The 15,452-nt window shown below is 47.5% G+C and overlaps 1 protein-coding gene across 1 annotated transcript in view; it reads left to right on the top strand.

Annotated features, from left to right (window-relative positions):
* The first annotated feature begins 8,689 nt into the window (after positions 1-8,689).
* Positions 8,690-15,452, top strand: part of SLC4A2 (solute carrier family 4 member 2) — a 120,907-nt gene continuing 114,144 nt past the window's right edge. Inside the window, exon 1 of the mRNA XM_077493683.1 lies at positions 8,690-8,808. The gene's annotated coding sequence lies outside the window, so the exon portion shown is untranslated. The remainder of the gene's footprint in view (positions 8,809-15,452) is intronic.

Raw genomic sequence — 15,452 nt, 5'->3', positions numbered from 1 at the left:
GTGAGGAGGAGATACATCAGATGTTGGATGGTGAGGAGGAGATACATCAGATGTTGGATGGTGAAGAGTAGATATATCAGATGTTGGGTGGTGAGGAGGACATACATCAGATGTTGGATGGTGAGGAGGAGATACATCAGATGTTGGATGGTGAGGAGGAGATACATCAGATGTTGGATGGTGAGGAGGAGATACATCAGATGTTGGATGGTGAGGAGGAGATACATCAGATGTTGGATGGTGAGGAGGAGATACATCAGATGTTGGATGGTGTGGAGGACATACATCAGATGTTGGATGGTGAGGAGAAGATACATCAGATGTTGGATGGTGAGGAGGAGATACATCAGATGTTGGATGGTGAGGAGGAGATACATCAGATGTTGGATGGTGTGGAGGACATACATCAGATGTTGGATGGTGAGGAGGAGATACATCAGATGTTGGATGGTGAGGAGGAGATACATCAGATGTTGGATGGTGTGGAGGACATACATCAGATGTTGGATGGTGAGGAGGAGATACATCAGATGTTGGATGGTGAAGAGTAGATATATCAGATGTTGGGTGGTGAGGAGGACATACATCAGATGTTGGATGGTGAGGCGGATATACATCAGATGTTGGATGGTGAGGAGGAGATACATCAGATGTTGGACGGTGAGGAGAAGATACATCAGATGTTGGACGGTGTGGAGGAGATACATCAGATGTTGGATGGTGAGGAGAAGATACATCAGATGTTGGATGGTGAGGAGGAGACACATCAGATGTTGGATGGTGAGGAGAAGATACATCAGATGTTGGATGGTGAGGAGGAGATACATCAGATGTTGGATGGTGAGGAGGAGATACATCAGATGTTGGATGGTGAGGAGGAGATACATCAGATGTTGGATGGTGAGGAGGAGATACATCAGATGTTGGATGGTGAGGAGGAGATACATCAGATGTTGGATGGTGAGGAGGAGATACATCAGATGTTGGATGGTGAGGAGGAGATACATCAGATGTTGGATGGTGTGGAGGACATACATCAGATGTTGGATGGTGAGGAGGAGATACATCAGATGTTGGACGGTGAGGAGAAGATACATCAGATGTTGGATGGTGAGGAGGAGATACATCAGATGTTGGATGGTGAGGAGGAGATACATCAGATGTTGGATGGTGAGGAGGAGATACATCAGATGTTGGATGGTGAGGAGGAGATACATCAGATGTTGGATGGTGTGGAGGACATACATCAGATGTTGGATGGTGAGGAGGAGATACATCAGATGTTGGATGGTGAGGAGAAGATACATCAGATGTTGGATGGTGAGGAGGAGACACATCAGATGTTGGATGGTGAGGAGAAGATACATCAGATGTTGGATGGTGAGGAGGAGATACATCAGATGTTGGATGGTGAGGAGGAGATACATCAGATGTTGGATGGTGAGGAGGACATACATCAGATGTTGGATGGTGTGGAGGAGATACATCAGATGTTGGATGGTGAGGAGGAGACACATCAGATGTTGGATGGTGAGGAGAAGATACATCAGATGTTGGATGGTGAGGAGGAGATACATCAGATGTTGGATGGTGAGGAGGAGATACATCAGATGTTGGATGGTGTGGAGGAGATACATCAGATGTTGGATGGTGAGGAGGAGATACATCAGATGTTGGATGGTGAGGAGGAGATACATCAGATGTTGGATGGTGAGGAGGAGATACATCAGATGTTGGATGGTGAGGAGGAGATACATCAGATGTTGGATGGTGAGGAGGAGATACATCAGATGTTGGATGGTGAGGAGGAGATACATCAGATGTTGGATGGTGAGGAGGAGATACATCAGATGTTGGATGGTGAGGAGGAGATACATCAGATGTTGGATGGTGTGGAGGACATACATCAGATGTTGGATGGTGAGGAGGAGATACATCAGATGTTGGATGGTGAGGAGGAGATACATCAGATGTTGGATGGTGAGGAGAAGATACATCAGATGTTGGATGGTGAGGAGGAGACACATCAGATGTTGGATGGTGAGGAGAAGATACATCAGATGTTGGATGGTGAGGAGGAGATACATCAGATGTTGGATGGTGAGGAGGAGATACATCAGATGTTGGATGGTGAGGAGGAGACACATCAGATGTTGGATGGTGAGGAGAAGATACATCAGATGTTGGATGGTGAGGAGGAGATACATCAGATGTTGGATGGTGTGGAGGAGATACATCAGATGTTGGATGGTGAGGAGGAGACACGTCAGATGTTGGATGGTGAGGAGAAGATACATCAGATGTTGGATGGTGAGGAGGAGATACATCAGATGTTGGATGGTGAGGAGGAGATACATCAGATGTTGGATGGTGTGGAGGAGATACATCAGATGTTGGATGGTGAGGAGGAGATACATCAGATGTTGGATGGTGAGGAGGAGATACATCAGATGTTGGATGGTGAGGAGGAGATACATCAGATGTTGGATGGTGTGGAGGACATACATCAGATGTTGGATGGTGAGGAGGAGATACATCAGATGTTGGATGGTGTGGAGGAGATACATCAGATGTTGGATGGTGAGGAGGAGATACATCAGATGTTGGATGGTGAGGAGGACATACATCAGATGTTGGATGGTGAGAAGGAGATACATCAGATGTTGGATGGTGAGGAGGAGATACATCAGATGTTGGATGGTGAGGAGGAGATACATCAGATGTTGGATGGTGAGGAGGAGATACATCAGATGTTGGATGGTGAGGAGGAGATACATCAGATGTTGGATGGTGAGGAGGAGATACATCATATGTTGGATGGTGAGGAGATACATCAGATGTTGGATGGTGTGGAGGAGATACATCAGATGTTGGATGGTGGGTGAGGAGAAGATACATCAGATGTTGGATGGTGAGGAGGAGATACATCAGATGTTGGATGGTGGGTGAGGAGAAGATACATCAGATGTTGGATGGTGAGGAGGAGATACATCAGATGTTGGATGGTGAGGAGGAGATACATCAGATGTTGGATGGTGTGGAGGAGATACATCAGATGTTGGATGGTGAGGAGGAGATACATCAGATGTTGGATGGTGTGGAGGAGATACATCAGATGTTGGATGGTGTGGAGGAGATACATCAGACGTTGGATGGTGAGGAGGAGATACATCAGATGTTGGATGGTGAGGAGGAGATACATCAGATGTTGGATGGTGTGGAGGAGATACATCAGATGTTGGATGGTGTGGAGGAGATACATCAGATGTTGGATGGTGAGGAGGAGATACATCAGATGTTGGATGGTGAGGAGGAGATACATCAGATGTTGGATGGTGAGGAGATACATCAGATGTTGGATGGTGAGGAGGAGATACATCAGGTATTGGATGGTGTGGAGGAGATACATCAGATGTTGGATGGTGAGGAGGAGATACATCAGATGTTGGATGGTGTGGAGGAGATACATCAGACGTTGGATGGTGTGGAGGAGATACATCAGATGTTGGATGATGAGGAGGAGATACATCAGATGTTGGATGGTGAGGAGGACATACATCAGATGTTGGATGGTGAGGAGGAGATACATCAGATGTTGGATGGTGAGGAGGAGATACATCAGATGTTGGATGGTGAGAAGGAGATACATCAGATGTTGGATGGTGAGGAGAAGATACATCAGATGTTGGATGGTGAGGAAGACATACATCAGATGTTGGATGGTGAGGAGGAGATACATCAGATGTTGGATGGTGAGGAGGACATACATCAGATGTTGGATGGTGTGGATGAGATACATCAGATGTTGGATGGTGAGGAGGAGATACATCAGATGTTGGATGGTGAGGAGGAGATACATCAGATGTTGGATGGTGAGGAGGAGATACATCAGATGTTGGATGGTGAGGAGGACATACATCAGATGTTGGATGGTGAGGAGGAGATACATCAGATGTTGGATGGTGAGGAGGAGATACATTAGATGTTGGATGGTGAGGAGGAGATACATCAGATGTTGGATGGTGAGGAGGACATACATCAGATGTTGGATGGTGTGGAGGAGATACATCAGATGTTGGATGGTGAGGAGGAGATACATCAGATGTTGGATGGTGAGGAGAAGATACATCAGATGTTGGATGGTGAGGAGGAGATACATCAGATGTTGGATGGCGTGGAGGACATACATCAGATGTTGGATGGTGAGGAGGAGATACATCAGATGTTGGATGGTGAGGAGGAGATACATCAGATGTTGGATGGTGTGGAGGAGATACATCAGATGTTGGATGGTGAGGAGGACATACATCAGATGTTGGATGGTGAGGAGGAGATACATCAGATGTTGGATGGTGAGGAGGAGATGCATCAGATGTTGGATGGTGTGGAGGAGATACATCAGATGTTGGATGGTGAGGAGAAGATACATCAGATGTTGGATGGTGAGGAGGAGATACATCAGATGTTGGATGGTGAGGAGGACATACATTAGATGTTGGATGGTGAGGAGGACATACATCAGATGTTGGATGGTGAGGAGGAGATACATCAGATGTTGGATGGTGAGGAGGAGATACATCAGATGTTGGATGGTGAGGAGAAGATACATCAGATGTTGGATGGTGAGGAGATACATCAGATGTTGGATGGTGAGGAGGAGATACATCAGATGTTGGATGGTGTGGAGGAGATACATCAGATGTTGGATGGTGAGGAGATACATCAGATGTTGGATGGTGTGGAGGAGATACATCAGATGTTGGATGGTGAGGAGGAGATACATCAGATGTTGGATGGTGAGGAGGAGATACATCAGATGTTGGATGGTGAGGAGATACATCAGATGTTGGATGGTGAGGAGGAGATACATCAGATGTTGGATGGTGAGGAGGACATACATCAGATGTTGGATGGTGAGGAGGAGATACATCAGATGTTGGATGGTGTGGAGGACATACATCAGATGTTGGATGGTGAGGAGGAGATACATCAGATGTTGGATGGTGAGGAGGACATACATCAGATGTTGGATGGTGAGGAGAAGATACATCAGATGTTGGATGGTGAGGAGGAGATACATCAGATGTTGGATGGTGTGGAGGAGATACATCAGATGTTGGATGGTGAGGAGGAGATACATCAGATGTTGGATGGTGTGGAGGAGATACATCAGATGTTGGATGGTGAGGAGGAGATACATCAGATGTTGGATGGTGTGGAGGAGATACATCAGATGTTGGATGGTGAGGAGGAGATACATCAGATGTTGGATGGTGTGGAGGAGATACATCAGATGTTGGATGGTGAGGAGGAGATACATCAGATGTTGGATGGTGAGGAGGAGATACATCAGATGTTGGACGGTGAGGAGGAGATACATCAGATGTTGGATGGTGAGGAGGAGATACATCAGATGTTGGATGGTGTGGAGGAGATACATCAGATGTTGGATGGTGAGGAGAAGATACATCAGATGTTGGATGGTGAGGAGGAGACACATCAGATGTTGGATGGTGTGGAGGAGATACATCAGATGTTGGATGGTGAGGAGGACATACATTAGATGTTGGATGGTGAGGAGGAGATACATCAGATGTTGGATGGTGAGGAGAAGATACATCAGATGTTGGATGGTGAGGAGGAGATACATCAGATGTTGGATGGTGAGGAGGAGATACATCAGATGTTGGATGGTGTGGAGGAGATACATCAGATGTTGGATGGTGGGTGAGGAGGAGATACATCAGATGTTGGATGGTGTGGAGGAGATACATCAGATGTTGGATGGTGAGGAGGAGATACATCAGATGTTGGATGGTGAGGAGGAGATACATCAGATGTTGGATGGTGAGGAGGAGATACATCAGATGTTGGATGGTGAGGAGGAGATACATCAGATGTTGGATGGTGAGGAGGAGATACATCAGATGTTGGATGGTGAGGAGGAGATACATCAGATGTTGGATGGTGTGGAGGACATACATCAGATGTTGGATGGTGAGGAGGACATACATCAGATGTTGGATGGTGAGGAGAAGATACATCAGATGTTGGATGGTGTGGAGGAGATACATCAGATGTTGGATGGTGAGGAGGAGATACATCAGATGTTGGATGGTGAGGAGGAGATACATCAGATGTTGGATGGTGAGGAGGAGATACATCAGATGTTGGATGGTGAGGAGGAGATACATCAGATGTTGGATGGTGTGGAGGAGATACATCAGATGTTGGATGGTGAGGAGGAGATACATCAGATGTTGGATGGTGAGGAGGAGATACATCAGATGTTGGATGGTGAGGAGGAGATACATCAGATGTTGGATGGTGAGGAGGAGATACATCAGATGTTGGATGGTGAGGAGGAGATACATCAGATGTTGGATGGTGAGGAGGAGATACATCAGATGTTGGATGGTGAGGAGGAGATACATCAGATGTTGGATGGTGAGGAGGACATACATCAGATGTTGGATGGTGAGGAGGAGATACATCAGATGTTGGATGGTGAGGAGGAGATACATCAGATGTTGGATGGTGAGGAGGACATACATCAGATGTTGGATGGTGTGGAGGACATACATCAGATGTTGGATGGTGTGGAGGAGATACATCAGATGTTGGATGGTGAGGAGGAGATACATCAGATGTTGGATGGTGAGGAGGACATACATCAGATGTTGGATGGTGAGGAGAAGATACATCAGATGTTGGATGGTGAGGAGGACATACATCAGATGTTGGATGGTGAGGAGGACATACATTAGATGTTGGATGGTGAGGAGGACATACATCAGATGTTGGATGGTGAGGAGGAGATACATCAGATGTTGGATGGTGAGGAGGAGATACATCAGATGTTGGATGGTGAGGAGGAGATACATCAGATGTTGGATGGTGAGGAGGAGATACATCAGATGTTGGATGGTGAGGAGGAGATACATCAGATGTTGGATGGTGAGGAGGAGATACATCAGATGTTGGATGGTGAGGAGGAGACACATCAGATGTTGGATGGTGAGGAGGAGATACATCAGATGTTGGATGGTGAGGAGGAGATACATCAGATGTTGGATGGGGTGGAGGAGATACATCAGATGTTGGATGGTGTGGAGGAGATACATCAGATGTTGGATGGTGAGGAGGAGATACATCAGATGTTGGATGGTGAGGAGGAGATACATCAGATGTTGGATGGTGAGGAGGAGATACATCAGATGTTGGATGGTGAGGAGGAGATACATCAGATGTTGGATGGTGTGGAGGAGATACATCAGATGTTGGATGGTGAGGAGGAGATACATCAGATGTTGGATGGTGAGGAGGAGATACATCAGATGTTGGATGGTGAGGAGGAGATACATCAGATGTTGGATGGTGAGGAGGAGATACATCAGATGTTGGATGGTGAGGAGGAGATACATCAGATGTTGGATGGTGAGGAGGAGATACATCAGATGTTGGATGGTGAGGAGGACATACATCAGATGTTGGATGGTGAGGAGGAGATACATCAGATGTTGGATGGTGAGGAGGAGATACATCAGATGTTGGATGGTGAGGAGGAGATACATCAGATGTTGGATGGTGTGGAGGACATACATCAGATGTTGGATGGTGAGGAGGAGACACATCAGATGTTGGATGGTGAGGAGGAGATACATCAGATGTTGGATGGTGAGGAGGAGATACATCAGATGTTGGATGGTGAGGAGGAGACACATCAGATGTTGGATGGTGAGGAGAAGATACATCAGATGTTGGATGGTGAGGAGGAGATACATCAGATGTTGGATGGTGAGGAGGAGATACATCAGATGTTGGATGGTGAGGAGGACATACATCAGATGTTGGATGGTGAGGAGAAGATACATCAGATGTTGGATGGTGAGGAGGACATACATCAGATGTTGGATGGTGAGGAGGAGATACATCAGATGTTGGATGGTGAGGAGGAGATACATCAGATGTTGAATGGTGAGGAGGAGATACATCAGATGTTGGATGGTGAGGAGGAGATACATCAGATGTTGGATGGTGAGGAGGAGATACATCAGATGTTGGATGGTGAGGAGGAGATACATCAGATGTTGGATGGTGAGGAGGAGATACATCAGATGTTGGATGGTGAGGAGGAGATACATCAGATGTTGGATGGTGAGGAGGAGATACATCAGATGTTGGATGGTGAGGAGGAGATACATCAGATGTTGGATGGTGAGGAGGAGATACATCAGATGTTGGATGGTGAGGAGGAGATACATCAGATGTTGGATGGTGAGGAGGAGATACATCAGATGTTGGATGGTGAGGAGAAGATACATCAGATGTTGGATGGTGAGGAGGAGATACATCAGATGTTGGATGGTGAGGAGGAGATACATCAGATGTTGGATGGTGAGGAGGAGATACATCAGATGTTGGATGGTGAGGAGGACATACATCAGATGTTGGATGGTGAGGAGGAGATACATCAGATGTTGGATGGTGAGGAGGAGATACATCAGATGTTGGATGGTGAGGAGGAGATACATCAGATGTTGGATGGTGAGGAGGAGATACATCGGATTGTAATGAGATGATATAATATATATGTTGTACAATGTTGTGTATTTCAAGGACATTACTATGTATGTAGGAGAGTGCTGTGCACATGGACGGGATATTACTGTGCTGTGTGGAAGGGGCAGTGATGAGTTGACTGTGGGGCAGTGCTGTGTGGAAGGGGCAGTGATCAGTGGAGGAGGTACTGGCAGTGTGTCAGTGATCAGTGAGGGATCAGTCAGTGAGGAGGTTGGACGGTATGAGGTGAGTCTGTCAGAGGGAATTTATTGTTAGTTCTGGAATGTGACTTGTGGAGTTTTTCAGTGAATTACGGTGTCAGCGTATTATGGTGTCAGCGTATTATGGTGTCAGTGTATTATTGTGTCAGTGTATTATGATGTCAGTGTATTATGATGTCAGTGTATTATTGTGTCAGTGTATTATGGTGTCAGTGTATTATGATGTCAGTGTATTATGATGTCAGTGTATTATGGTGTCAGTGTATTATGATGTCAGTGTATTATGATGTCAGTGTATTATTGTGTCAGTGTATTATGGTGTCAGTGTATTATGGTGTCAGTGTATTATGATGTCAGTGTATTATGTTGTCAGTGTATTATGATGTCAGTGTATTATTGTGTCAGTGTATTATGATGTCAGTGTATTACGGTGTCAGTGTATTATAGTGTCAGTGTATTATGGTGTCAGTGTATTATGATGTCAGTGTATTATGATGTCAGTGTATTATTGTGTCAGTGTATTACGGTGTCAGTGTATTACGGTGTCAGTGTATTACGGTGTCAGTGTATTACGGCGTCAGTGTATTACGGTGTCAGTGTATTACGGCGTCAGTGTATTATGATGTCAGTGTATTACGGTGTCAGTGTATTATGGTGTCAGTGTATTACGGTGTCAGTGTATTATGGTATCAGTGTATTATGATGTCAGTGTATTATGGTGTCAGTGTATTATGATGTCAGTGTATTATGATGTCAGTGTATTATTGTGTCAGTGTATTATGGTGTCAGTGTATTATTGTGTCAGTGTATTATGGTGTCAGTGTATTATGATGTCAGTGTATTATGTTGTCAGTGTATTATGATGTCAGTGTATTATTGTGTCAGTGTATTACGGTGTCAGTGTATTACGGTGTCAGTGTATTATAGTGTCAGTGTATTATGGTGTCAGTGTATTATGATGTCAGTGTATTATGATGTCAGTGTATTATTGTGTCAGTGTATTACGGTGTCAGTGTATTACGGTGTCAGTGTATTACGGTGTCAGTGTATTACGGTGTCAGTGTATTACGGTGTCAGTGTATTACGGCGTCAGTGTATTACGGTGTCAGTGTATTACGGCGTCAGTGTATTATGATGTCAGTGTATTACGGTGTCAGTGTATTATGGTGTCAGTGTATTACGGTGTCAGTGTATTATGGTATCAGTGTATTATGATGTCAGTGTATTATGGTGTCAGTGTATTATGATGTCAGTGTATTATGTTGTCAGTGTATTATGGTGTCAGTGTATTACGGTGTCAGTGTATTATGGTGTCAGTGTATTATGATGTCAGTGTATTATTGTGTCAGTGTATTACGGTGTCAGTGTATTATGGTGTCAGTGTATTATGATGTCAGTGCACAATGAGGGGAAAGTCTTGCTCTGCTGATTTTGTGACAAAGAAACGATTGTCTATAATTTTATTGGTCGGTTTAGTATAACAATGAGAGAAAAACTATTTTCATAAAAGTTATAAATTTGCATTTTAAGGAGTGGAATAAGTATGTGAACCCTTCACAGAACATGACTTCGTAGCTGGTGGAGAAACCCTTGTTGGTCATCACAGAGGTCAGAGGTTTCTTGGAGTTGGCCTCCAGATTCGCACATCTCAGGAGGGATTTTGTCCTCTTTGCAGATCCTCCAAGTCATGAAGGTTTCCAGGATGACGTTTGGTGACACGAACCTTCAGCTCCCTCCACAGATTTTCTATGAGATTAAGGTCTGGAGACTGGCTAGGCCACTCCAGGACCTCAATATGCTTCTTCATGAGCCACTCCTTTGTTGCCTTGGCCGTGTGTTTTGGGTCATTGTCATGTTGGAAGACCCATCCTTGACCCACCTTCAATGTTCTGGCTGAGGGAAGGAGGTTCTCACCCAAGATTTGATGGTACATGGCCCCGTCCATCGTCACTTTGATGAGGTGAAGTTGTCCTGTCCCCTTAGCAGAAAAACCCCCCTAAGCATTATGTTTCCACCTTCATGTGTGACGGTGGGGGATGGTGTTCTTGGGGTCATAGTTCATCCATGTATGAATGTGGGGGATGGTGTTCTTGGGGTCATAGGTCCTCCTTGTATGACGGTGGGGATGGTGTTCTTGGGGTCATAGTACCTCCATGTATGATGGTGGGGGGTGGTGTTCTTGGGGTCATAGGTCCTCCATGTAAGATGGTGGGGGGTGGTGTTCTTGGGGTCATAGGACCTCCATGTATGAAGGTGGGGAAAGTTGTTCTTGGGGTCATAGGTCCTCCTTGTATGACGGTGGGGGGTGGTGTTCTTGGGGTCATAGGTCCTCCATGTAAGATGGTGGGGGGTGGTGTTCTTGGGGTCATAGGACCTCCATGTATGAAGGTGAGAGATGATGTTCTTGGGGTCATAGGACCACCATGTATAACGGTGGGGGGTGGTGTTCTTGGGGTCATAGGACCACCATGTATGACGGTGGGGGGTGGTGTTCTTGGGGTCATAGGACCACCATGTATGACGGTGGGGGGTGGTGTTCTTGGGGTCATAGAACGATCATGTATGACGGTGGGGGATGGTGTTCTTGGGGTCATAGGTCCTCCATGTAAGATTGTGGGGGGTGGTGTTCTTGGGGTCATAGGACCTCCATGAATGAAGGTGAGAGATGATGTTCTTGGGGTCATAGGACCACCATGTATAACGGTGGGGGGTGGTGTTCTTGGGGTCATAGGTCCTCCATGAAAGATGGTGGGGGGTGGTGTTCTTGGGGTCATAGGACCTCCATGAATGAAGGTGAGAGATGATGTTCTTGGGGTCAAAGGTCCTCCATGTATAACGGTGGGGGGTGGTGTTCTTGGGGTCATAGGTCCTCCATGTAAGATGGTGGGGGGTGGTGTTCTTGGGGTCATAGGACCTCCATGAATGAAGGTGAGAGATGATGTTCTTGGGGTCATAGGACCACCATGTATGACAGTGGGGGGTGGTGTTCTTGGGGTCATAGGTCCTCCATGTATGACGGTGGGGGATGGTGTTTCTTGGGGTCATAGGTCCTCCATGTATGACAGTGGGGGATGGTGTTCTTGGGGTCATAGGACCTCCATATATGACAGTGGGGATGGTGTTCTTGGGGTCATAGGACCTCCATGTATGATGGTGGGGGATGGTGTTCTTGGGGTCATAGGTCCTCCATGTATGAAGGTGGGGGATGGTGTTCTTGGGGTCATAGGTCCTCCATGTATGAAGGTGGGGGATGGTGTTCTTGGGGTCATAGGACCTCCATGTATGACGGTGGGGGATGGTGTTCTTGGGGTCATAGGTCCTCCATGTATGAAGGTGGGGGATGGTGTTCTTGGGGTCATAGGACCTCCATGTATGACAGTGGGGGATGGTGTTCTTGGGGTCATATGACCTCCATGTATGACGGTGGGGGATGGTGTTCTTGGGGTCATAGGTCCTCCATGTATGATGGTGGGGGATGGTGTTCTTGGGGTCATAGGTCCTCCATGTATGACGGTGGGGGATGGTGTTCTTGGGGTCATAGGTCCTCCATGTATGAAGGTGGGGGATGGTGTTCTTGGGGTCATAGGACCTCCATGTATGACAGTGGGGGGTGGTGTTCTTGGGGTCATAGGTCCTCCATGTATGAAGGTGGGGGATGGTGTTCTTGGGGTCATAGGACCTCCATGTATGACGGTGGGGGATGGTGTTCTTGGGGTCATAGGTCCTCCATGTATGATGGTGGGGGATGGTTTTCTTGGGGTCATATGACTCCCATGTATGATGGTGGGGGATGGTGTTCTTGGGGTCATAGGTCCTCCATGTATGATGGTGGGGGATGGTTTTCTTGGGGTCATATGACCTCCATGTATGACGGTGGGGGAAGGTGTTCTTGGGGTCATAGTTCATCCATGTATGAATGTGGGGGATGGTGTTCTTGGGGTCATACGTCCTCCATGTATGACGGTGGGGGATGGGGTTCTTGGGGTCATAGGTCGTCCATGTAAGATGGTGGGGGATGGTGTTCTTGGGGTCATAGGACCTCCATGTAAGACGGTGGGGGATGGTGTTCTTGGGGTCATAGGACCTTCATGTATGACGGTGGGGGATGGCGTTCTTGGGGTCATAGGACCTCCATGTATGATGGTGGGGTATGGTGTTCTTGGGGTCATAGGACCTCCATGTATGACGGTGGGTGGTGGTGTTTTTGGGGTCATAGGTCATCCATGTATGACGGTGGGGGATGGTGTTCTTGGGGTCATAGGACCTACATGTATGACGGTGGGGGGATGGGGTTCTTGGGGTCATAGAAACTTCATGTATGACAGTGGCGGATGGTGTTCTTGGGGTCATAGGACCTCCATGTATGACAGTGGGGGATGGTGTTCTTGGGGTCATAGGACCTCCATGTATGATGGTGGGGGATGGTGTTCTTGGGGTCATAGGTCCTCCATGTAAGATGGTGGGGGGTGGTGTTCTTGGGGTCATAGGACCTCCATGAATGAAGGTGAGAGATGATGTTCTTGGGGTCATAGGACCTCCATGTATGACAGTGGGGATGGTTTTCTTGGGGTCATAGGTCCTCCATGTATGATGGTGGGGGATGGTGTTCTTGGGGTCATAGGTCCTCCATGTATGACGGTGGGGGATGGTGTTCTTGGGGTCATAGGACCTCCATGAATGAAGGTGAGAGATGATGTTCTTGGGGTCATAGGACCACCATGTATGACAGTGGGGTATGGCGTTTCTTGGGGTCATAGGTCCTCCATGTATGACAGTGGGGGATGGTGTTCTTGGGGTCATAGGTTCTCCATGTATGAAGGTGGGGGATGGGGTTCTTGGGGTCATAGGACCTCCATGTATGACAGTGGGGGATGGTGTTCTTGGGGTCATATGACCTCCATGTATGACGGTGGGGGATGGTGTTCTTGGGGTCACAGGTCCTCCATGTATGATGGTGGGGGATGGTTTTCTTGGGGTCATATGACTCCCATGTATGATGGTGGGGGATGGTTTTCTTGGGGTCATATGACCTCCATGTATGACGGTGGGGGATGGTGTTATTGGGGTCATAGTTCATCCATGTATGAATGTGGGGGATGGTGTTCTTGGGGTCATACGTCCTCCATGTATGACGGTGGGGGATGGTGTTCTTGGGGTCATAGGTCCTGCTTGTATGAAGGTGGGGGGTGGTGTTCTTGGGGTCATAGGACCACCATGTATGACAGTGGGGTATGGTGTTTCTTGGGGTCATAGGTCCTCCATGTATGACAGTGGGGATGGTGTTCTTGGGGTCATAGGACCTCCATGTATGATGGTGGGGGATGGTGTTCTTGGGGTCATAGGTCCTCCATGTAAGATGGTGGGGGATGGTGTTCTTGGGGTCATAGGTCCTCCATGTAAGATGGTGGGGGATGGTGTTCTTGGGGTCATAGGACCTCCATGAATGAAGGTGAGAGATGATGTTCTTGGGGTCATAGGACCACCATGTATGACAGTGGGGTATGGTGTTTCTTGGGGTCATAGGTCCTCCATGTATGACAGTGGGGATGGTGTTCTTGGGGTCATAGGACCTCCATGTATGATGGTGGGGGATGGTGTTCTTGGGGTCATAGGTCCTCCATGTAAGATGGTGGGGGATGGTGTTCTTGGGGTCATAGGTCCTCCATGTAAGATGGTGGGGGATGGTGTTCTTGGGGTCATAGGTCCTCCATGTATGAAGGTGGGGTATGGCGTTTCTTGGGGTCATAGGACCTCCATGTATGACAGTGGGGGGATGGTGTTCTTGGGGTCATATGACCTCCATGTATGACGGTGGGGGATGGTGTTCTTGGGGTCACAGGTCCTCCATGTATGATGGTGGGGGATGGTTTTCTTGGGGTCATAGGTCCTCCATGTATGACGGTGGGGGATGATGTTCTTGGGGTCATAGGTCCTGCTTGTATGAAGGTGGGGGGTGGTGTTCTTGGGGTCACAGGTCCTCCATGTATGATGGTGGGGGATGGTGTTCTTGGGGTCATACGTCCTCCATGTATGACGGTGGGGGATGGTGTTCTTGGGGTCATAGGTCCTGCTTGTATGAAGGTGGGGGGTGGTGTTCTTGGGGTTATAGGACCACCATGTATGACAGTGGGGTATGGTGTTTCTTGGGGTCATAGGTCCTCCATGTATGACAGTGGGGATGGTGTTCTTGGGGTCATAGGACCTCCATGTATGATGGTGGGGGATGGTGTTCTTGGGGTCATAGGTCCTCCATGTAAGATGGTGGGGGATGGTGTTCTTGGGGTCATAGGACCTCCATGTATGATGGTGGGGGATGGTGTTCTTGGGGTCATAGGACCTCCATGAATGAAGGTGAGAGATGATGCTCTTGGGGTCATAGGACCTTCATGTATGACAGTGGGGTATGGCGTTTCTTGGGGTCATAGGTCCTCCATGTATGACGGTGGGGGATGGTGTTCTTGGGGTCACAGGTCCTCCATGTATGACGGTGGGGGATGGTTTTCTTGGGGTCATAGGTCCTCCATGTATGACGGTGGGGGATGGTGTTCTTGGGGTCACAGGTCCTCCATGTATGATGGTGGGGGATGGTGTTCTTGGGGTCATAGGTCCTGCTTGTATGAAGGTGGGGGGTGGTGTTCTTGGGGTCATAGGACCACCATGTATGACAGT

Source organism: Lithobates pipiens, unplaced genomic scaffold (assembly GCF_037356315.1).
Source record: "Lithobates pipiens isolate NorthernLeopardFrog02 unplaced genomic scaffold, aLitPip1_a1.2 Scaffold_19, whole genome shotgun sequence".
NCBI classification, from domain to species: Eukaryota; Metazoa; Chordata; class Amphibia; order Anura; family Ranidae; genus Lithobates; species Lithobates pipiens.
The sequence above is the reverse complement of the archived record's forward strand: the minus strand, read 5'-3'. Positions and strand labels throughout refer to the sequence as shown.